At 34.0% G+C, this 23,809-nt stretch overlaps 1 protein-coding gene across 5 annotated transcripts in view; it reads left to right on the top strand.

Annotated features, from left to right (window-relative positions):
• Positions 1-23,809, top strand: part of LOC110187623 (sex determination protein fruitless) — a 133,464-nt gene that overhangs the window by 86,938 nt on the left and 22,717 nt on the right. The window contains exon 1 of one of the 5 annotated variants that reach the window (XM_086830301.1): positions 5,464-10,360. The exons of the other annotated variants lie outside the window; for them this stretch is intronic. The gene's annotated coding sequence lies outside the window, so the exon portion shown is untranslated. Of the gene's footprint in view, positions 1-5,463; positions 10,361-23,809 lie in introns of those variants that run through there. 5 annotated transcript variants of the gene reach the window in all.

Genomic DNA, 23,809 nt, shown 5'->3' with positions numbered 1-23,809 from the left:
AGGGTTACATTTCTTTAGATAAAGATAATTTGTCATAAAACATAAAATATATTGTATCCTCAATGCTGTAGTAAGGATAAATTTTTTTTTTTTTTTTTTATCCTCACAACATCACCATTTATATATTCTTCTTATAATTTCTAATAAAATACTTATGAAAATATACCTCTTTTCGCTTACAACTTTTTCCTAAACGTGTGTCCTTACTCCTTTGTCGCTGGGCTTTGATCCGTCAGGAACCTTGTCTCCGCTCCGAGTCCAATTCACGCATTGTTTTTTAATTATTTGCCCAACTTTTGTGGAGTTGTAAAGGGAATGCATGAATGGTATGGGGGGAGTGGGTGGCAGGATCGGTATTGGGCGCTGTTAATGAGCCAACATTGTTGTGTTAATTTGCCAGGGCAGAGTTCCGCAGACGCGGACAGTGTCAGACCGTACAGTAAGGTTCTCCGGCAATGATGGGGAGAAGGAGAAACACAGGGACATCATGGGTCTTTATGGTCATTGTTTTTGGAGTTATTAAATTGACATTCGCGCTGCCTGATGACGCGTTGATTGCAATTCCCGGCAGAAGGACATGTAATTTTTATGGCCCGCCATTTTTTGCCGAAATTCAATTTGTCATTTAATTGATTTTAATGTGCGCATTGCACATTGCACATTGCACATTGCACATTGCACACTGGACATTGCAAATTTTCGCATTGCCACACGGGTTATTGAATTCGTTCTGGTCTGGGCCTACTATTTGTGTTTGTATTTGTGCTCGGTTTCCAGACCGGAGAGCCATCCGAGTGCCGCAAACGCGGTACGGAAAATGCAAATTTCCCGATGCCAAAAGAAAGAAGGAGAAAAGGCGTCACCAGAAAAAAGATAAAGATAAAAGAAATGAGAAAAAGAAAATGCGAGCAGTGAGAGCTTTAACAAAAACCGCACGCTTAATATTTTATGCATATTTTGTGGGCATTAAAAATTAAATTAAACAAGCAGATGTATTTGTGGTGCGGCCGAGTGTTTTTTGTCGTTTATTTATTGCTTTTGCCTCGGGGGGAATTCCCAGGCCCCCAAATGCGCCTTAAAATATGCAATGCTATGCACAAGCACTTAGTTCTGTGAGTGTGTGCGAGTGTGTGGGTGTGTGTGTAGGTACAAATGTTGTAAAAACATTTTTCAAAAGCTTCGTCGGGGGACTACGACAACGGCAGACATTTTTTTATATATATATATTTGTTGTCTCACCAAAAATTTTGTTGTTGATTTTATTCAAATAAAAATAATGTTGGTTCCATATCAAAATAGTTGTTCACATAAACTCGTTTTGTCCAATTGTGCGCGCGTATGTAAATATATAAATTTTATTGTTTCTACCGCTCCTGAATAGAAATGTCTAGGAATTTATTTAATTGTTTCACACATTTTTTGCACCTGAAATTCCCAAGGAAATTTACAAAAGTTAAATTCATGCAGATCTGTGAAGTGTCAGAAATTTACACTTTTAATGCTGTATTTTGCTATTTGTTTACACAAATACTTACTTTAAGAAGCTCTTAAATCCGGGTTAAGCTTAAATCCTTTGCACCTAAGCTGAAACTTAAATAGTTATTGGCAACTTTGGCAAGAATTTATCAAGAAAATAATTTGTGTAGAAAGATTTTTGTTTAAGTTAAGGCAGAAAGCACTTTTTCTGGAGTTAAAGAGGCTTAGAGTCTTAATCAAGTAATAAGAAATGTTTTTAAATTAATTAAACTTTTCTGCAATTAAAAGTTTATACTAAGTAGATTTTCTTTCCTAAAATAATCACTTTTAACTGCAAAACAATACAATACCGCTTTAACTTGTACCAAAATCTATCTACAAATATGTCCTGCTAAAGGCACACAAGTTAAAGCCTCATCCAGAATTCATATATTTGGCATAATGAATTGCCATCGTGTTGCTCACTTTTTGGAAAACAATTGTCCAATGCAATTTCGCGAATGTTTACCTTACATTGACCCTACCAAATTGTTCAGAGTTTCGCCCCCATTGATGAATGTAATAATACGCTGGCAGCCAAAAGTTTATTTACCATGCGAATGAGCAATATATATATATATATAGAGGTCTATATATTCGTGTTCTGGCCAGAAATTAAACATTTATGGTGTTTAGGCTTTGATTGTACGAATTGGTTAGGCCGCTTCAATGTATTTGTGCATTGTTACATGGCCAAATGGTTTAGGCCAGAATGTATATTTGACAATAAATAAATATGTTGTCAGTTAATTAGAAATTCCATTGAGTGAGACCATACTGTTTGGCTTATTAGCGAGGCGCTAATTTGATTTCATTTGATTTGATTCCGTTTCGCTTACAAATTTATCAGTTGTTTTTGGCTCGTCGTCGTCGTTGATTTGTTCAAATTGGTTGTATAAACATACCAAATTTTCTGCGGTCTACGATTCTGACCAGAAACCATTCAGTCATGTAAATATGAAGCTACAAATTGAGGCACTGCGAAAAGGTTCTATATCTAACAACTGATTTAGCAATTGGTTTGAATGGTTAAGTCTTGAATATAAAAATATGAAACTCTTAGGGAAAAGATCAATTTCTTTAAAGACTATCTAAGCATCTAATGTTTTTTGTCTGCTTAAAAGAAACATTCAATTAAAAACAATAAAAATTTGACAAAAGTTTATCACACCTCCTTCATAATTAAAGGCTTAAATTTATATCAAAAGTTAATAGATTTATCTTAAAGAAAAGATACAATGTTACAGTGTTTCTTACTTACTTAAAATTAACATTTAATAAAAACCAAAAAAAAAATAAATCTTTTTGTCTCATAAAATTAAACATTTAATTAAAAACAATGAAAATATAACAAAGTTTATGACTTCTTCTTAATTTAAGCCTTAAATCTTTACCAAAAGTTTATAGATTTATATTACAGTCGACTCATTAGTTTTCAGCTTTTTATGTGGAAAATATTTGCGATTAAATACTTTTTACACATACTCCAGTTATTTGTTGTATGCAACAGCAGCATGCCACGATTTGTTTTATTTATCTTTTCGTGCGGATCGAGTGAATTTTTTCACTTCTGGGCCATATCTCTGGGCCCAAGTACGTGAGTGTTGAACGCATTTTTTTGTTATTTTGTTTTTTATGGCTTTTTACTACCACCCATCGACGGGCTGATATTCCGATATTCCATTACAGCGCCACCCACGCGCCTTTATTTTATTTATTTATTTTTATTTTCTTTTTTTGCCGATTGCGAACTTTGGATCGCCTATCAGCTAGAAGTATATCTGCTGGGTTTATAGTAGATATATATATATACTTATATATTATATACATATGTATATGGTCGGGCCATAACAGTTTCTCACGCTCAAAATATGGTTTTTGTTGTTTCGCATTGTCTTGGCTATGGCTTTTTTACACTTTTGTTGTTACTACTACAGTAAAAGCTTGCTATATAATATACCATTTAAATAATGAAAACAAAAACTAAAACATGATTTCACAAATTATTGGAGATGAAATTCTTGTTTAAAGTATTTAATATTAAAAGGCATCATTAAATTTAAAATAATTTCTGAACAAAGTATAGGGAAATATTTATATTTTTAAAGTTTCTAAAAATGATTTTATCTACATATATTATAAATATAAAGATGTAATATCAATAAGAATATTTAAACAATTTCCTTAAAGATACGAAAAATCTAATTCATATTAATATTTCTTTATCCTTTGGCAATAAATTTTAACTTTATACCGATTATTATATATCTTTTGATCCTTATTTTCTTGTAAACGAGTGGCACCATCAATTTCGGTTAATATATCATAAATAATAAATTTAATTAAATTGTTATTTAAGGTATAAGATTATATTTTGAAAATATATCTTCGATAATAAATCAACTGTTCAATAAAAATAACATTTCTAATTTAAGATATAAACTTAGAGACAAGAGTGCCTTTTTTCCACTCCTTCGAGTATTCACTGTATTCCTGAAGTTGTAAACTGACTGGTGGCAAGAGAATTGCCGTTTATGGGCGCCAGAAGGTTTGGGTGACAAAAAATACATAGTTTTGCTTAGTAATTTTTGTTGCTGTTTAGTTTAGTGCATCTTTTTGGCACGGCGCATGCGCCACAGGTTACATTTGAGGCGAGTGTGTCAAGGCAGCAGCGGCACCCTCAAAAAGGCATCGCCGGCAAATGCGGCCTGCGATTTGAACTGCAAGTGCCAGTCAGGCTACTGCCGCCGATGCAATCGATACTCAGTTCATTTGGCTTCGATCCTAACTCAGTCCACCTCAACTATACCCAAGATCGATCAGATCACCCGCTGATCAGTCTAACTGCCTTTTAAGGGGATTTTCGATGTTTGTGGGACCTCATATTTAATGGTTGCTAATTTATGGTAGTCACGCCCGTCGTGGAAGGTATCGGTTTGAGGCGGTTCTAGATCACGTGCTTAAGTCGGTTATATTTCTCAAAAAATAGGAATTATTTTTAAGAATCTATATATGTATATATTTTTATTCTTAAATATTTGAATGTATGCAGGTGGACTCCTAAAAATTGATAGATTAGAGCTCAAATCACAATCTACAAACGAAAACTTGGGACGTCATTCCGAATTTCAGAGATTACGTATACGCAAAGTGTACCTGGTACAATTGCACGTAAACCTACACTTAAAAAACAGTTAAACTACTTTGACTTTTAGATTAGAAATGTACAAAGTTCTTATAAGGAATTTTCAACTGATTTGCAGATTTCTGTATTGTTTTTCACTCTTTGTTTTAGTGCGTATTTCCTCATATCTTTCTTTCAGTTTTGGCACATAAAAATTAATCTCTTTGCCTTGCGCTCTTTTTCTATCCGCCCTTTGCTCTGTGTCCTAATTCTCGTCCTCTGTCTTTTCGATCTTTCCTTTGATAAAGCTCGCCCAGAAAAGAGAGAAGATGATGGAAGATAGAGAGAGATAGGCTGCCCTCTCTCTTTCCTGCATTTGCCTGCGACGCAAATACCGTTCTTTATTTTCTCCTGCTTTACGCTTTTCGCATAACTGCTTGCGTATGTGTGTGTGTGTGTGTGTGTGCGCGACTGTTTATTTAATAATTCGCCGCTCTTTTCTTTTCTTCTCTTCTCGATTATGCGAACTGCGACGCTAGCTTCGCAGCCGCCGTCGCTGCTCTGCCGAAGCGCTGCCGGCATCGCAACGTTCAGTTGATTTCTTTTCTAAGCGGCATGCGGTTGTAATTCTTCTCCTAATCACATTGGATTTTTCGCACTCAATTGTCGCGGTTATTACGGTAATAATATCGCCCTCCCTCTTGATCTCAGTCTATCTCTGTCTCTGTCTCGCGGATCGTGCTAAAAAGTGAAGTTGTCACGATGACACCAAAAGCTGTGACTTGTAATTGAAGTGACTGCGTGACTGCGACTATAGCTGTGTGTGTGTGTGTGTGTGTGTGATAATAATGCGTATTTATAGCGCCTAATCAAAAGTGATTGATGATTGCCGAGCTTTAGCCCCAGTTACATTAAGCGATCAATCGATCGAGCGATCAGGCAAAGGGTCAGTAAAAGAGGACCCTGATAAGAGAGCATTTTGCAAAGTACCCAAAGCGATTGATTAAAGCTCTTTACTTTGCTTTATAGTTATTGATTGCCAAGGAAAGTGTTCTAAAGTTTCACATTTGCAAGTTTAAAAAGTAACAGTAGCCCAAGATAATAAGATAAGATAACTTTTGTAATTAGAATTGAAATTATTTGTCATACATATTCCCTTTTTGAAGAACTATTTACAGATATTGCATAAATGTAGTTTGATATGAGTAATGAAGTTTGACATTGAACTTGAAATGTTCTTTTTAATTTCTAAGTATTTAAATATTTTTTTACTGATAAAACAATCAATTAACATTTTTAAGATTTTGATATTGTTTTCTTCTTATCTTAAATTTCTAAAAAAAAAATTAAATTAATACGTACTAAAACAAGGAAAGTTTTAGATTAAAAAAAAAGAATAAAATGTTAAGGAATCCCTTACAAAACATGGATGGGCACAAAATATCAAGCTAGGAGCCCTTTTAGTCTAAGGAAAAACCAAAGTTATTCTCAATTTTCTCTGAAAAAAATCTCTCAATTTTGAATAAGATCATTATTATTTATTTCAGTTAACAAGAATCCGCCTTATGCTTATAAAATTGTTAACAGAACTCATTCAGTTTGCCTTGAGAGATAGGGCTTCGCTTACAAATAAGTTAAGCAAACAAATAAATTAACAAGTAAATTACATAACAAATGTTTGCACAGAACATGGCCCGTAAAAAAAGGTTCGGTTAGATAAATTCCCCCAAAAAAAAAAATCATGATAAAATAAGTACGTAAAAAAATAAAAACCAAAATAGTTTGAGAGCCCTTGAGATTACGATTTCAACCCACGCACGAGGATTATCTTTACCGTTATCACAATAAACACAAGCCACGCACACGTACAAAATAATTTGCCAGATTTGCGATTCATTCATAAAGCCCTCCAAATGGAGATATTTTCCGATGAGCTTTACAGATACAGACATCGGAATCGGAATTGGGAAGATATAGTCATCAAATTAGATCAGGGCAAGTTTTCGCTGTGTATCAAAAATGCAAAAATTCTAAATTTATAAAAAAAGAGAAAAAAAAATAGCAACAGCAGCAGCAACAATCAAACTCGCACACATGTTTCGCACATGTGTGTATTATGTATTAAATTCACTAACAGCTACAACAAATTGGGCTCGCCAACAAGTGTGCGCTGGTGTGAGTGTGTGTCTGTCTGTGTGTGAGTGCCTGATCAAGGCAGCGCAGTCGACGCTGACGTCGGCCGTTAAAAAATCAGCAAAGTGAGCCCTACACGCGCATGTAAAGTTGCCTCGCTCACACATACACACACACCCCCGTACACCCGAGTGTGCCAAAAATAAAGTAACAACAACAAAGGCAACAAACAGAAGTGGCGTCGACTGCGACTGCGACGCAACTAACGCCATATAAAACAGGCGGCAGCAACAAAAACCATGGCAAAAAAAAGACACAAAAAAACGGAAGATGAGGGCCAAGCGAAGATTTAAATACCCTTGCATATGTAATGCAATAAAATTAATTAAGAAGCTATGCATAAATAATAATAGAGATATTTATGCTTCCTGAAACTATTTTTCACATTTTTATTACCTGAACATTGCAGGAATGTATTTTAATCCTTTTTTTTTTGTACAAAAAAGTTGTAATACACGTAGTTACTCTTAAACAGTAAAAAGAACACCATAAAGTTATTTTTGAAAATACTTGTAGTACCCGTTATCCCTTTTTAATAGCAAAGAAAACACGATAAAGTTATTTCTTATTTATTTTCAAAATATGAAATGATAGTTATCAAATCTATCATCATCTTTTTATTTTTTTAGACAACATTTTTCAATTTAAATTGTAATATACGCAATAAACTTATAGGACATTCGTTTCTTATTCCTTATAAATAATTGCTTCTGATTGCAAGATCAATTATTAAATTATATGGGCAATTTGAAAAAATATTAATTAAGATAGCAGATTTTAAAGTTTTCAAAAGACATTAAGCCTGGAATACAATTTAAGCATTGATTTATGAAATGAAAATTGTAAAAAAACATAGTTCTAATAACTCTCTTAACAGTTGTAATTAAAAAGTGCTAATAATTTAAATTATTAAATACATAACTATAAATAGATAATTAAATCAAATATTACAGGAATCCAGTAATTTTATCATATAAATATTGATTAGAAGAGACTTTAAAATTGACCAAAATTGCGTTCGAAATTGAAATGCCCTCGTCAAGGGTATCAGAAACACACATTTTTTTGTGCTTATGGGTCGTAAAGTTGACCTTCAAACAGCAACATTTGCCGAAAAAATACGAGCAACCAAAAAAAAAACACACACACACACAAACACCCATGCAAACATGCGAAAAAACACGACGAACGACAATCCGACGAACACACACACACACACGCACACACACGTGTGCGCTCGGAACACACCAGCCAAAAATTGGCCAAAAAATTGCAAGCTTTTTTATTGTTGTTTTGTTTTTGGGCTGCGCCCCTACGAGCACACACACTTACACACACACACACAGGAGCCTATGGGCAGAGGGGGGGAAGGGAGGCATTGCGAGGTTGTAGCAGTAACGATGATGACGCTATGTGCATACCATGATACCGCTTTGTTGCTGTTTTTGTTGTCTCATAAAATCTAATTTGGCGAGCGCATTTTTACAGAGCAACAAGACAGCGAAGGAGAGCGAGAAGGAGCCACAGAGAGCGAAAGAGATAGAGATAGATAGACAGTGAGCGGGCGATCGCTGTCGGCGTCGCAGCTGCTGCGCAGTCGTCAGTTTCTTAAAAGTCTTTCGATGCTGTTTTACATTTTTTTTATATTTTTTTTTGCACTTTTTTATGTCTTCCTAAATTATTTCCTATTTACTAAAAAATTAATGCAAAAAATTGGTTTCTAAATTCTTTTTTGTTTATAAATAAATCTAGTGAACTTTAGGCTTTATTTTGATCTTCTTTAAGTATAGTTTTAATACCACATAAAACTACAATTAAAAAAAATGTCAAATATCTTTTGATGATTGTTATTTATTTATTTTTTTTTATTTTGATATTTAAATTGTATCTTTATAATTTGTTATTAATTCTGCAGTGATTTGTTTTATGTTTTTGTAACTATAAAAAGTTTATTTACACTTGGAATTTATTATCAAAGAGATCTATTTTGATGTTTAATGGAAACTAAAAATAACCTGGTAAAAATAAAAATAAAAAAATACTTCTGAAAAATTGCAAAAAAAGGGAATTTGTAATTTGATTATAATTCATTTTTAAAGCTTAATATACAGTAAAGGCTAGAAATGTTTCCTGTAATCATGATCAGGATCGTAATAACCTTATTCTCATAAAAATATTTCTGAAAATTCTTTCCAATATAATATAAATATTTGATCGATTTTATGTAATCATTGACAATTTGAAGTATTGCATAAAATATTATTGTAAAATAATTTAACATTGCGGTAATTCTCATTTGTTACAAATTCCCTTGTTAATTGTTATTAATTTAATTGATAGATCTAATTTTTTTGGCAAACATTTCTTGTGAACTGGCAAACATTTTGCGCTTTTATGCTTTCCACGGTCTCTCTCTCTCTCTTTCTCTTTCTGCTCATGCTGTGCGAATTGCGAGAGAGACAGAGAGCACATTTTGCGAGCGAGAGAAATGGCGCTCTTTTGTGCAAAAGTTTGCTCATGTGTGCTTTTATGTGTGTGCTTTATGAGTGTGTGTGTGTGTGTGTTTGCGAGCGGCGATCGGTATCAAGGTTTTTGGCAATTTGGTTCGCGTCCGCCGCTTCAGTCGGTTGGTAGGTCGCTTCTCTGTCGCTGCCTCTGCTGCCGTTGCTGCCTCAGCCGGCTTCGCCTTTTTCTAGTTGCGTTGCTTTTTCTGCGTTTTTTTTTTATTTGTTTTCTTATTTTTATATTCGCTCTTTGCTTCTTCTGTTTTTGCGAATTGCCGTGCGGAGATCAGCGAGCTCGCGTGCGCTCGAGATACAAAAAAAAAAAATTCACAAATCGCGCTGCCGCTCTGCCTGCGCCCACAGCGCCGTCGACGCCAGCGGCGACGCACGTTTCGCGCGGCACTCTTAACCTATTTTCTCGGCAAGCGAACATTAGTTACAATTTTGTTGTGATGTTGCGCGGCAGATACGCGGCGGATTCGGACGGGTTGCGTTTGCGCGGATTCTAAACTCACACATACTCTTACACACACTCACGCACACACGCCCACGCTCACGCCCCCCCCATACACACACACACGCATGGATCGGGCCAGTAAATAATTGCAACAAAAGTGCGGCGAAATTGCAGTCGGAAAAGCTGCAAGGAAAATTCTTACAATAATAAAGTTGCAAAATTATAAAATAATAATTAATCATAATCGATTTCTTTACAAAAATAGTGCTAAATTCAGTGCCTTAAAAAAGCCATAAAATAATAATTATCATAACGTCGAAGATCACAAAAGATCAGTGCTGAGAAAAATGTGGTGCCTTGATAGGATTTTAAAGTTTTATGCTTAAAACTGCGCTGGGCAGCGTTAAATTCAAAATTTGTACATATATATCTCAATATATATTCAAAACTGAACCCAACTGTACCAAAAGCGATCATCGCAAATAAAAAAATAAATAACTAAAAGAAGAAACAACGCATCAAATTGGATTACACAAACTTTTGGCTGCTGCAATCACTCTGGGAAAGGTTAGTACCAACATCCCATATCACGTATACGACCTGTCTCAACGCCACGAAAGCGAAAGGGTGTAGAAATAGTGTGTGTGTTTGTGGAGAAGCCAGAAAGTGTACCGAGAACGGAAAGCGAAAGTGACCGCGGGTGTTGCGCATTAAGTAATACGAATACCCATACATAGAGTGCTTATAATCGCATACTGCACATACTATACATATAGTGTGTGTGCGGACAAGTGTACAAGATAAGGTTTATTTTTCCTGCGAATTTCCAGCCGGGCATTCCTTAGCATTACTACACACTCCATAGGGACAGATAGGGAAGGGTATCTCTCTATGTAGTATTTCGCAGATAAACGTTTTGAATTGCGCTCTTTGAAAGTGAAAATCCGATTAGCTAAGCATCATCACAGCTCATCCATCCGGTGAGTGTGTTGTTATATAATAATCCCAAGAAATGTGTCGAATGTCAGAAATATTCTTTTACCTCTGGCATTTTTTTTATCGTGGCCGGAAGACGTGAGATATCTTTTTGGCTTACCTGATCTTCAGGGTGTGTGTTCTGTAACGATTTTTACAAAAATCTTGGATAAGAATGGTATCTTAAGATAGCTTGCTGCTTAAACTACTCTGATGACACTTTTAATACCTATTAATAACATTAATTGTGTCTTTAAATGTGTGCCAAAGTGGAATTTTTGTATGATAAATATTTACATTTCTTCTTTGCAACATTTAATAGATATTATATGGACATTAATCGACTGGTGGTACTTTTGATACTTATTAAAAATACGAATATTGGTTTACATTATCTTTAAGATGTTCTAAATTGAAATTCTTTTATAGTTAAAATTTGTATTTCTTTTTTGCAACTTTTAATTGACTTTATATTGACACTTATCAAATGACTGCACTTTAAAAACTTATTAAAAATATTAATTAAAATACTATTATTTATTAAAAGTGGTCTTAAAAATGTTTGAATGTGAAATTCTATTATGATTACTCTTTATAATGCTATTTGCAAATTTGAATAGGCTTTATAAAGACTTTTAATACCTATTAAAAATATTAAAATCCGTTTACTCTCTCTTAAAGATGTGCGGAAAAGGGAAATTATATTACAATTAAAATTAATATTGCTTTATTGTAATTTTTAATAGACTTTTATAATAATATTCATAGACATAATCGTTTTAAATCACACTACCCAAAGGGTAACTCTTAAGAATATTATTTTAAATAAATCTTTAGGAAATTAAAGTTGTAAAACAAAATATAGAAACCCAACTATATCCATTTCCCTTGTTTTCTGCCAAGTTTTTCCCCCTTTTTATGAGATCTATATCTGTGTGTCGGGGACCTTCAACTGTCCTACACTGTCCAAAACGGTAGTTTTTGCTGATTTTTGACATTTCTTATCTGTCAGAAAAGCACACGGGGACATGACATATAGAAAAAAATAAAGTCTCGGATCACTTACATCACAATTCGATATGGCGATTGAATTGGAATCCATTATGTATGTATGTATGCGGAAAACCCTACCGATTACAATGGCAATCCGAGCGACTATCTATTATCTTTCGGTATGTGAGTGTGGGTATGTCTGGGTGGGGTGTAAACCGAAGGTATTCACCACCCAACCACCCACTCCCATCCCCCTTTACCCTTACGAAAATTTAGCATATCAAGTCATGCGTAAAAGTTATCTCTAAAAATATACACGAAAAGTTCTAGCACTCACGCGCGGACCAGTACGAAAAACCTAAAACATGCGAAAATTATCTATAAATTTAAATTTTTACAATCTGTGCGCGATTATAGAAACAACAACAAAGAGTGCTACCAAAAAAAAAGGAAAAAAAAAGAGCAACAAAAAGGAATAATAAAGAAAAAGCTTTGAGCTGACGTCAAACGCGCAGCGACAGCTACGCTGGCAGCGCCAATTTATTTTACACAATTAAGGGTGTGCACGAAAAGCAGGCAGAGAGATCGAGAGAGATATGTACATACATATGTATATATATTGTATATTCTATATTCTATATGGAAGACATGGGCGATCGCTCATGCCAGCACTCACACACAGTACGCACACACACAATCATTACTATGTGCCAATTTAGATTAAAGGCAAACGAGCGGAACCACGCCCCTTTCACAGCCCACCCAGCAAGCAAATAATACATGTTAGGGGAACAATCGAATACCAACAAAAAAAAAGAAAAAAAAAAAACCCAAAAGAAAGGTTATCTAGAGGGTGGCGGGTTTGGGTTACAGGGACTATAGTCCCGAATTTCAATTTCATGGAAAAACCATCAAGAAATGTTGTGCTTTTTGAAATGCAATTCATTCATGGGAAGTAGAATTTCTTGGAAATTTTTAAAGATTACAATAAATACATTTTTTTTATAAATAAAAAATTAAAAATAATAATTTATTGTCAATGTTTTAATAAGAAGTATAAACATTTGTCAATATCCTTTGGTTCAAATCAAAAATGGAACAATAATCTTCTAAGAAAAAAGTTTTCCTTTATTAGTTTTTTTATAGAATTATAATTCTGCATACTACATACAATTTAATATTAGAAAAAAATGTTAATTTGTTTAAATTTTTGACAATTATTGCATATTTTGACCCCTTATAAAATAAACAAACATTGATCAAATTTCCCCCCCCCCCAGAGATGGCTAGATTGACTCGGCTGTTTGTGCTGATCACGAATATATATATATATGTATATATGTATATGATTTATAGAGTCCTTTACAGAGTAACAAGCCTCTTGACTAAAATTATAATACCCTGCAAGGGTATAAAAAGATAGAAAAGATCCAAAAACAAAAATGGTTATCTAACTTATTTACTGATATTCTTTTGATTATGTAGCCTTTGTTGACAAATTATAAACTTTATTAAAAATTAATAAATTAATTAATAAAAACTACTCCATTTTTTTATATCAATTGAAATTATTTCCTTATAATTCCGATAACTAAGACATTCATAATTCCTATTTTGTAAGGGTTATTAAAAGCTTGAATTAAATAATGGCACAAAAATAACACATTTAAAACTATTAAAAAAACGCTTTTAGTATTTTAATTTAATAGAAATTTTAGAAAAAACAGAATAGTAAAAATAAAAAATTAACAAAAGTTAGGAAAAACAGATTGGTCTTAAAATAATAAAAGACGAGAATGCTCCAACGCACAGAGCCGCTGCATTGTTACTCTTTTGCGTTGTGTTATTTATTTATTTATGTATTTATGCAATATATTTATTAAACATTTTTTTATATTATTATTGTGATTTGTATTTATACGACTCCCGTGTGTGTTTGTGGCATTTTCTCTGTGCGAGTTGTGTTCGCACCAACTGTGTAAATATGGTGCGCAAACGGCGCTGTTATTGTATAAGATGGTATAAGAGTCCCAATAGGGGGGGAGGGGAGAGGGGATGTTTCACCCTATTAGCTGAGTTATGGTTATATCTTTGTGTGCGGCACACATATCGGCCAAAACCCAGGGCCAATCTAGACCCTCATTCCCTCATTTTCAACGCTAAAGATCTCTTGCTCCCTCAGAATTTGTTCGTTTTTCATTTTTTTTGCTCCCTTGGTTTATTTTCGTGTATTTCGCGCCAACTTATAAATACTTTCAAGAGAGAGAGGAGAGGAGAAACTGAGGATAAAAGCTTTATAGTATGTATATATAAACATATATATACATATATGTTATGGGAGCCCACCTCAGGAATCGGAAGACATGCCAAATGCGAATACCTCCCAAGTATTTGCAAACAAAAACATAAATTATTTTGTTTGCCTGAATGGATGCATATTTATAATTTGCGTTGCGAGATCTTTTGGACTATTTATAATCCACAGTTAAGGGGTATGTTTTGTTGGTCAAGTTTAATATTAGATCTCTCCAAGGAGGAGTGACTTATTGACATTTGTTAGGGTAAAATAAACTTTAACATTCATTAATTAAATATTTGATTTCTAGGATTTAAGGGAACTTTTCATATTTACAAATAGAGTTTAGTCTTTATTTCTTCAAATTTGCTTTTAGATTACTTACGTTTTTTAATAACTTCAAATTTATTTAGTTTAATCTGTTATTTTTTAAGGTTTTAGGGCATATAAGATTGGTTTAGGTGGGCTCTTATCATGGGAATGGAATGTTTCTTTTAAAGTACAGTACATTTCTAGAGTAACTATGGATATAAATTTCTAGTTTCAAAATTTACTTTCTTTTAATATATTCATATTTTGTGGTATTTTAAGGTTATAGGGCACATAAAATGGGTTTAAATGGGCTCTCATCATGAGAATTAAATGTTTCTTTTAAAGTTTTAGTTGTTTTTATTAATATTTTTGTAATAGAATTTCTTGAGTACCGAAGGATGTCAATTTCTAGTTTTAAAATTAACTTTCTGTAAATATATTAACATTTTGACGTATTTTAGCTAACAAAACTTAATTCATTGTAATAGTTAACATTTCAGATACTTACTTAAATTTAATTGCTAACATTTCAGACTTTGAATCCTACTGGAAGTTTTTTTTAAACTTATTTTGCAGTTTTTTAAGGCTTTATCTTAAGAGTTTCTAATAAAGATTTTATTCTTGAATGGTAATATATTTACATATAAAATTATAGTACTTTTCCAGCTCTTAATATTTACAATCATGCCCAATTTTGTTTCTAAATTTGATTAGTTTAAGAGATTATTATTTTGCCCATAAATCCTAATTCTGTAATTCCCTTTTTTTTCCTGCACTTCCCACCTGGGAATTTCGCAGTCTCAAGGCAGTGGCACATGTTTCTCAATTTGTTTCTATTTTCTTTATTTTTTGCTGTTCAGTTTAAGTATATATATATATGTTTTTTTTTTGCATGAATTAGGGCCACATGTCGGCGATCGACGTTACCAGAGGACCGAGGACTGTGAATTGGGGAATTGAGTACTGAGTACTGAGTACTGAGTACTGAGGATCGAGGGGAGGAGAGACTGAGGCTGAGGGTGAGGCTAAGGCTGCGGCTGCCCACGCAGAAGCGCGCGCGATTTGTCAGCCGGCGAAAAGTCTTCGTTTATTTTGCCGCTGTTGCCGCCGCGCACAGTGTGCCTTAGTGTTTATTGTCGGTTCTTGCTCATGTGCCGCTGCCGCTGTGCCTGAGGTTGCTTTTGGCAGGGTTTAAGTGGGCCCACATATACGCGTATATATATATGTATCTCTATATAGAGGTATAGGTACGGCGATATATACGCCTTCGCGCGTCTGTTTGTTTTGTCATGTTGTTTGCGTGTACTTAGTGCTATCCAAGTTGTTGTCGCTGCTCTCTCGTAGACAATTTCTAAGTGTGTTTCGTTGAATTTGGGTCAGTCAGCGAAAAGTTGCCCCTCCGGGCCCCTCTTTTACGCCACCACCATCAACTCAGGCACAGCCACAGCCACAGCCAGCAGAGTGTCATTGTAATTGCAAATATCCGAGGCAGGGACAAAAAAGATACAGATACAGAATCTGGCGAGCATTTTGCCGGGCATTTTGGCTGCCCACGCCTGCCTGAAAACTGTCAGAATTTGTGCATCATCCTTACTTTTTTCTTATTTGTATCTTTTGCATAAATATATATATATATATACATATAATATACTGCATAGTATCAAGGGGAAATTAGCGCATTTAATTGCCCAGAGAGAGAGTGTCTGACCACAGACACTTGACGTAATTGGCCGGCCAAGTCGTATTTGTTTAGTTCCTTTTCGGTTTTTCGGGTTCTTGTTTTTACTTTTTGCACCACTTATGCTCTGTCTGTGTGTGTGTGTACGTTTTGCTGGCTAAAATTGAAATGAATTTGGCTTTTGATTATTTCGATAAATGCAATTTGCATGCATTCTGTTCGTTTGGTAACTTGTGCTAATTGAGTTGCGTTTGTGCGCCACGTGACGTATGCGCAATATATTAAGCATACGCCTCGTTTAATTCAAGCAGCACGATCGACGAAAGCTCATCACTTAGCAGCCAATAAAACGATGGAGAGTTTTATGATTATTAATATTGTATTTTTATGACCTTTAAGGAATGCCCTTTTTTATTTGTGGGGGAAACTGTCAAAATGCTATAAATTTAAATCACATAAATTAACAGAAATCAAATGTATATATCCGGTTATTGGGATTTCATTTGAAGAGTTTGTCATAGGATTTTACAATAGAAATTATATACAAGTATTCTCGTCTTTTAAATCCTACTGAATATAATTTAATTATAATAATTTATTTATAATTTAAAAGTTTGAAAAGAAATATTCTTGATAAAAGGGAAAACCCCAATATCTACAAAAGATTCTTGTAAAAATCACTCAAATCAATCGATGCTGGGCTCTTTCTGCCCACGGGCTTATTTCGACAATTTCGATGACAGAACTCCTCGAGTTGCGGACAGATTCGGTGCCAAAAGTCCAAAAGGCACTTGAAGTCCAAGGCAAGATCGAGTGGTTTCTGCTGGCCAGCAGACTCCAGTTACCAGGGTTCCAGATTCAAGATTCCAGGTAACCGATTATTGCCTTGGGCACCCACAGCCGACATAACTGTAATCGTTACAAGCGTTGGCTGTCGGTGAATCAGTATTGGAAAGCACACTGAGAGAAAAAATATGGAACATAGAGAAAATTCTTTGCACTCTTAGTTTAGGGTGATTAATGATGATATATGTGAAATTTCTAATTTGTTTCTGATTTAATTTGATTATTTAAAATTTTTGAACTAATTTTAAAAGTATTTCATATTTAATTTGAAATTTGTTGACTTCTTTCAATCCATAGTCATCAAGCAAATTTAAATGCATAAATAATAATTAGATTTAAGTAAAGATAAATATGAGCACAAATTTCGAAAAAAAAAATTCTTTAACCTAAGAATCTAATAATGACAAATATTGAAAATTAAATAATGTCTACAAATTATATGTATATTATTTATTTCTTTAGTTTTTACAAATTTGAATGCTTTTGGAAAAATCATGTTCTTTAACTAAGTTATCTTATTTTTGTACAAATTCATTACTCATACTAAAACATGTTTTCTTTCAAGAAGTGATATATTTTTTTCTTTACTTTCATTTACTTTTTTTTAAGAATCTAATTTTTGCATTTTATTTTTTTTAAAAATTAAATTTAGTTTCAAATTTTTTTATGTTAATTTCTTCTAAGCTTTCTTAAAACATTGTTTCGTACAAACAAACATGTTTTTACAGTTGTCTAGTTAGTATTAATAGTGAGTTAGTTTAGTCAGTTTGCATCGATAATATTATCATATGATTATTATATTATTATGAATATATTAATATATTTTATGCGTTTCTTTCATAATTTTTCTCACTGTTCAATGGGTCCCCATTGCGTATAGTATGACATCATCATGACCTGCTAACGAGTGGCAAGTCCAATTCACCTCCAATCATAACTCAGCCTATGTTATGGAGGCCTCTTTTTACCCGCTACCCGTTTCCCGCTACCAGCTACCCGCTACCCGTTACCCGATTCTCCAGTGATATACATATACATGAATGTGTATATATGTATGTGTGATAGTCGGCTAATTTCATTTGTCGCCTTTTACACTATTTCGCACTTCTTTGCCGCCCACACACGGCTCGACACAGTTTCGCACTAATATGTGCTCGCATCCCGGCCTGGTCCGGCGTAAACTGCAGAAACGGTTTCTTGCGTGTGGGCGTTCTATTCCTGGCAACGCTGGCACGCACTCAGTGCAAGGCAATTAACACATTTGTATCTGACAAATGTAAAATGTATCTTTTTGGTGCACTGCACGCCGCTGAATGGACTGCTCCGGCCGCTGCTTAATAATGCATTTCTCTAAAAATATATATATCTCCTCAATGAGCGACAAGTTAAATTATTATATTTGCCCGCGTCGCCATGTAAACGCCTTGGAAAACTTGTCACAACTTTTCTTTTTTTGTTTCTTATTTTCCATGCAATTTTTAACGATGAATGCTTGCAACAATGAAGTGGTAAACAAATTAATTAGGATAAGGAAAATTGTGTTAATTAAATAGTATATGAAGTGGAAGGAATATGAACGTTGAAAGTAGATGAATGTTCATATACAAAATATTTAGAAAACTATGAATAGTTTTGGTGTAAAACTTATGAAATATATTGAGTTAAATTTATTTAAGAATATATTTTATTAGTTTTTAATTTAATTTATTCCCTGAGATAAGTTTGTAGTAAAGTTTTAAGGTTTATACATTTTAAATTTAGAATTCATTCTTTTTAAAATGTACATATAGCTTTTTAATTTATCTTAATTTAATTACGATATAATAACACATAGCGTATTTCTAATAACACAATAAATCAACTTAAAACCAATAATAGTTAACATTACATTTTATACCCCATTTATTTAATACCTTTTGTCTTACCTAATTTAAACCCTTTTTATATAAGCCAAAAAACTCTCACTTTTTAGTGTTATTGATGGGTCTAAAAGGCCCGGATCCCCACCCTTTCATGAGATAATTAAGCAGGTAAACATTTGATTTACTTTAACGGGCACGTGCATAAATCAGTTTGGCGAACGAGCCCATTACCATTACCCTAATATCTTATCCCAAACTCCCACAATATCGCCCACAAAACTTCGAAGTAGCCAGCTATCCGGCTTCGTGACCCAGTTAGCCGCTGCTATTAGCCATTTTGCTATTTTCCCAGTATCCAAGTATCCAGTGAGCTGTATTCCAGTATTCAGTATCTAGTAACCTCCTACAGCTGACCTTGCTCAACATTTTTCGCTGCTTTTTATTTGTATTTTAGCCAAGCCAAAGCCAAGCCTCGAGCCAAAGGCTAAATGGAGTTTTTGGCCTCAACTTACAGGCCGCGCTCAATCAATCATGATCTGGTGTGGCTGCATCAGTATCTGTATCTATAGCTTTGGTTTGCTAATGTATCTGTATCTGTAACCGGTGACCTTCATCTTTTACAAGCTGGCCAAACCTTTGGCAAATGCTTTTGGCCAGGCTGATTCATTTGAGCCACGTTTGGTTGTTGTTGTTGTTGTTGTTGCTGCTGCCTTAAAGTTTACTTTGCGGCATTTTGCACATTTGACCATTGAGTCAAGGTGAACCGCGATCGCGCTAATCTTGATCTCGTTTGCCTTCTGCAAGAGTGTTTCTCTAGATGTATCTGTAGCTGTAGATGTATCTGTAGCTGTAGATGTATCTGTATCTGTATTTGTATCTGTTTGCATTAGCAAATTTAAAATATTCATTTCGGTTATCTGCGTAAAATCATCTCTTCGGTTAGGATTCCCATTGATTTATAACTGATCCGGTTTTATTGAAGGGCAGATGCTTTTCAGATACCTTAAAATTTCTATAAACTGCTTTACATATCTTATTAAAGTAAATATTTATTTGTATTTTAAAAATTATATAGTAACAAGAAAGAAAGCTAACTTCGGCACGCCGAAGTTTATATACCCTTGCAGATAGAACTTCTATGACTAGGAATCCATACAATATAAATTATATATATTTGTGTTAAAAAACAATGAAGTAATACCTGCTTTCATTTCATTCTACAATACATATTATATTTGCAGTTTTACATTCACAGATTTGCATTTTTCCTCTACATTAAACGATCGTTTGTATGGCACCTATATGATATAGTCGTCCGATTTTCATGAAATTTTACACAAAATTTAAGACTAATATAAAAGTGCTATACCTCAAATTTGATGAAAATCTGTTGAAAACCGAAAAAGTTATAATTTTTAATTGTTTTAATTTCTCGATCGTTCCTATGGGAGCTATATGATATAGTAGTCCGATTTTCATAAAATTTTATACAAAATTGTAGAGTATAGTAAAATGGCTATATCTCAAATTTGATCTAATTCTATTGAAAACTGAAAAAGTTAAAATTTTTTTTGTAAACATTTTCCGATCATTCCTATGGCAGCTATATGATATAGTCGTCCGATCTGGCCCGTTCCGACATATATACGAGTGAGAGTATATAGAAGGCTAACTACAAAGTTTCATTCAGATAGCTTCAAAACTGAGAGACTAGTTTGCGTAGAAACGGACAGACGGACAGACGGACAGACGGACAGAAGGACAGACGGACAGACGGACAGACGGACATGGCTAGATCGACTCGGCTGTTGATCCTGATCAAGAATATATATACTTTATATAGTCGGAGGTGCCTCCTTCACTGCGTTGCAAACTTCTGACTGAAATTATAATACCCTGCAAGGGTATAAAAACCTTGACGTTACACACATAACATATTTACCTCTTGCTTTGTGTAATATTCTTTTTCGATGATTTATTTGGCGCCAAAAGGGCGCTGATTTTCTTTGGTGCTGACGGATACGGATACATCGAGACTGATCAGATACAGGTATGAGCGATGCCGTGTAATGACCATGTGGGCGCTCATTATTTCTAGCCAGGTTATTTTTTTGTTCTCTGCGTTCGTTGAACTCGCAACGGTAAATTTACAACGCGAAAACAACAACAACCTACGCCAACATGTAAAGTTCTAAAGCAAAAGATAAACAGCAAAGCGAAAATTGAAAACTAGCAGCAGCAATAGCAACAACAACAACAAAAACAAAAACGAGAAGATCAACAAACGTCAAACGTCAGCGTCAGGCAGTCAGGCACAACAAATATCAACAAACTACTTTGTATTTATAATTATTATCGCTCGAGCTCAAGTGTGTGTGTGTGTGTATCTGCGAGTACTCGCGTATCTCTCAGATACCCGCACACCCTTGCGTTCGGCTTTGCGCAAACTATTTAGAACGTGTAAATTGAGCGCAGGCAGCGGCAGCGCAACAAAAAAAAAATACAGAAAACACAAAAACAAAAATGGGGGAAACAACTATTTCGCTTACAGCTGAGCGCTGAGCAACGACAGCGCTGCCAGCGTCGCCGTCTCGCACGATAAGGCGCCACTAACTGAAAGTTGAAGGCCATTACTGATACGCCCCGTGCGCCTCATAAGTATTATTCTGTCTCTCTCTATCTCTCTCTTGTTACGTTTTTCTACCCTCGCAATGGGTATGATAATAACGATCAGATGCTTGGCGAAGCGGTTTTAGAGATCTGAGATCTATAATGTACTCTGTGGAATTATGTCATTGCATGACACTTGGTTTTATATATCTTTACAAATATATTTTAAACATAAAACAGATTAAAAAAGAAAGGAAGCTATACCCTCTCAGTTATAATAATAACAATTGGCAATTGTTATTGAAGTTGAAAATGTAGTAATTCTGAAATGGTTACAAATTTCCATATATAAAAGTATATAAAATTATGTTGGTTTATTATTTATTTAATATTGCTTTTGGCTAAAATCGTGCTTTTGATTTTATAAAAATCGAAGCCGAATTGACCAAGATTCTGAAAAGAATATTTAATTATTATTTTATATATTTTGTATTATTTCTCTGATTACCTTAAGATATAGTGACCCAAACAGTTCTGTTCCGATATATGCTTATACTACATGTAATACATAGAAGACTATTTGCCAAGTTTTATTAAGAGAGCACTTATACAGAGTAAGTAGTTTTCCTAGAAACTTAAGGATAGACGGATATAACATACATAGCTAGATCAACTTGTCTGTTGATGCTGAGCAAAAATAACTTTATAGTTATTTAGACATTTGTCTCATTCACTGCGTTGCAAACATGACTAAAATAATAATAATTTTTGCAAGGGCTTATTTTATTTATTCTTCGAGTTTACGTAGAGTACCAGCAACTGAAATATTTATTTATAAATTCCAAAAGCTAATAAACTGCTATTCTTCTAGACTATTTGTAAAAATCTAAGTAATTAATTTTCAAGCTAAGTGTATTGGTGTATATAATATATTAAAATGTATACTATACATAAAATAACATGGGAAAATCTATATAATAAATATAAATATAATAATAAAAACAACTTTTCTAGAACCTACAAAGATTTTTTCTATAATCAAAAAATTTTAAATTAAATTAAAATCAAAGTCCAAGCTTTTAAATTTTTAAAGATTCTGTTTTTTTTTATAGTTTTAGAAAGAACCTGTTAACGGAAATAGATAAAATGGTCATTATTAAGCTTTTTCTCTTTAAAGATACATATATATCCACGATCTTTGTAATTATTAGGGTATCCTAACTTCTCCAAACTCGCTTCTCCTACTTCATTTCTTTGGGCGGAGTGTTGTGGGGTTTGCTTGTTGTGTGACTGGCAGTTAGCGTTGATTATCTAAGTATGCTGTTGACGCGTGACAAAATGCTTTTTTTTTTTACCTTATTTATTATTTTTTCATTTTTTTTTTTTTATTCTTCTGCTGCTTATCTGTATCTTGGCTGTGTGTATCTGCATCTTGATATCGATTCGCTGAGCGTTACACCAACACGTCTTAGTTGATGATGATGATGATGGGCCGGTGAGCGGCGTTTAACATATTGCGCAATTTGCTGATCGCCCCCGTCGCCCCCTTCAGCTGCCACGCGAGTCTCGCTGATAAGCTTCTAACATAGTATTTTTAAACAATTTACGTAAGCGAGACGCCGCTTCTGCTGTGTTGTTTGAAAGTAAGAGTAAGAGTTCTCATTAATTAAACAGAGGCGAGCGGGCACAACAACAACTTTGTTTGCATTCGCAGCAAAATTTGCATTGAAAGCGCAAGTGTAAATAAAAACTGCAATCGCATGCAACGACGCTGACGCCGACGCGACGCTGACAGCGACGCCGAAGTCGAAGCCGAAGCCGGCACCTCTGCTGGCGTCAACGAAAACGAAATTGAATGAACAAAAAAATTCTTAAATTGCTTGGCTTTTAGTTATTTTTTTTTTACGTTGGCGCCGGCGCTGGCAAAGTTGCGTTCTACATTTTTTAATATTTTTTTTTGTTTTGTTTAACTTCCCTGAGTTATTAAAGAAAGAAAAAATTAAGCTAAAGTGACACAATTAAATGGGAGGCAGTCGCGCTTAAGAGATTTTATATATATTTTTTCAAAATGATTTATTGCATTCTGGGTTTTTATTTTATTTTGTCACTGCTAAAAAACCAGTTGGGAGATAATCTTTAAAATAAATTAGCTTGCTATAATATAAATAAATTTGTGTAGGGTTTGTTATTATTTTTATTTTTTATTAACAGTAGGTAAAACATTATTGCTCAAGTTAATTAATACTTAAGCTTATTCATGACGTAAACGGAGAATATTGACGTAGGTCAGTAATATGAATACTAATGACAGACATTAGCTTTGCCAGTAGACCTTTACCTTTACCTGTATTCTAAAAAAGCTCTTTCTAAAATAATTTGATACATTTACAAATAAAAAGTAAACTTACTTCGGAAAGTCCAAGTTTTTTTATGCAAGCACATAA

Source organism: Drosophila serrata, unplaced genomic scaffold (assembly GCF_035046125.1).
Source record: "Drosophila serrata isolate PLE 108 unplaced genomic scaffold, ASM3504612v1 contig_233, whole genome shotgun sequence".
Lineage (NCBI taxonomy): Eukaryota > Metazoa > Arthropoda > Insecta > Diptera > Drosophilidae > Drosophila > Drosophila serrata.
Note: the sequence above shows the minus strand (reverse complement) of the source record. Positions and strands in the feature narration are given on the sequence as shown.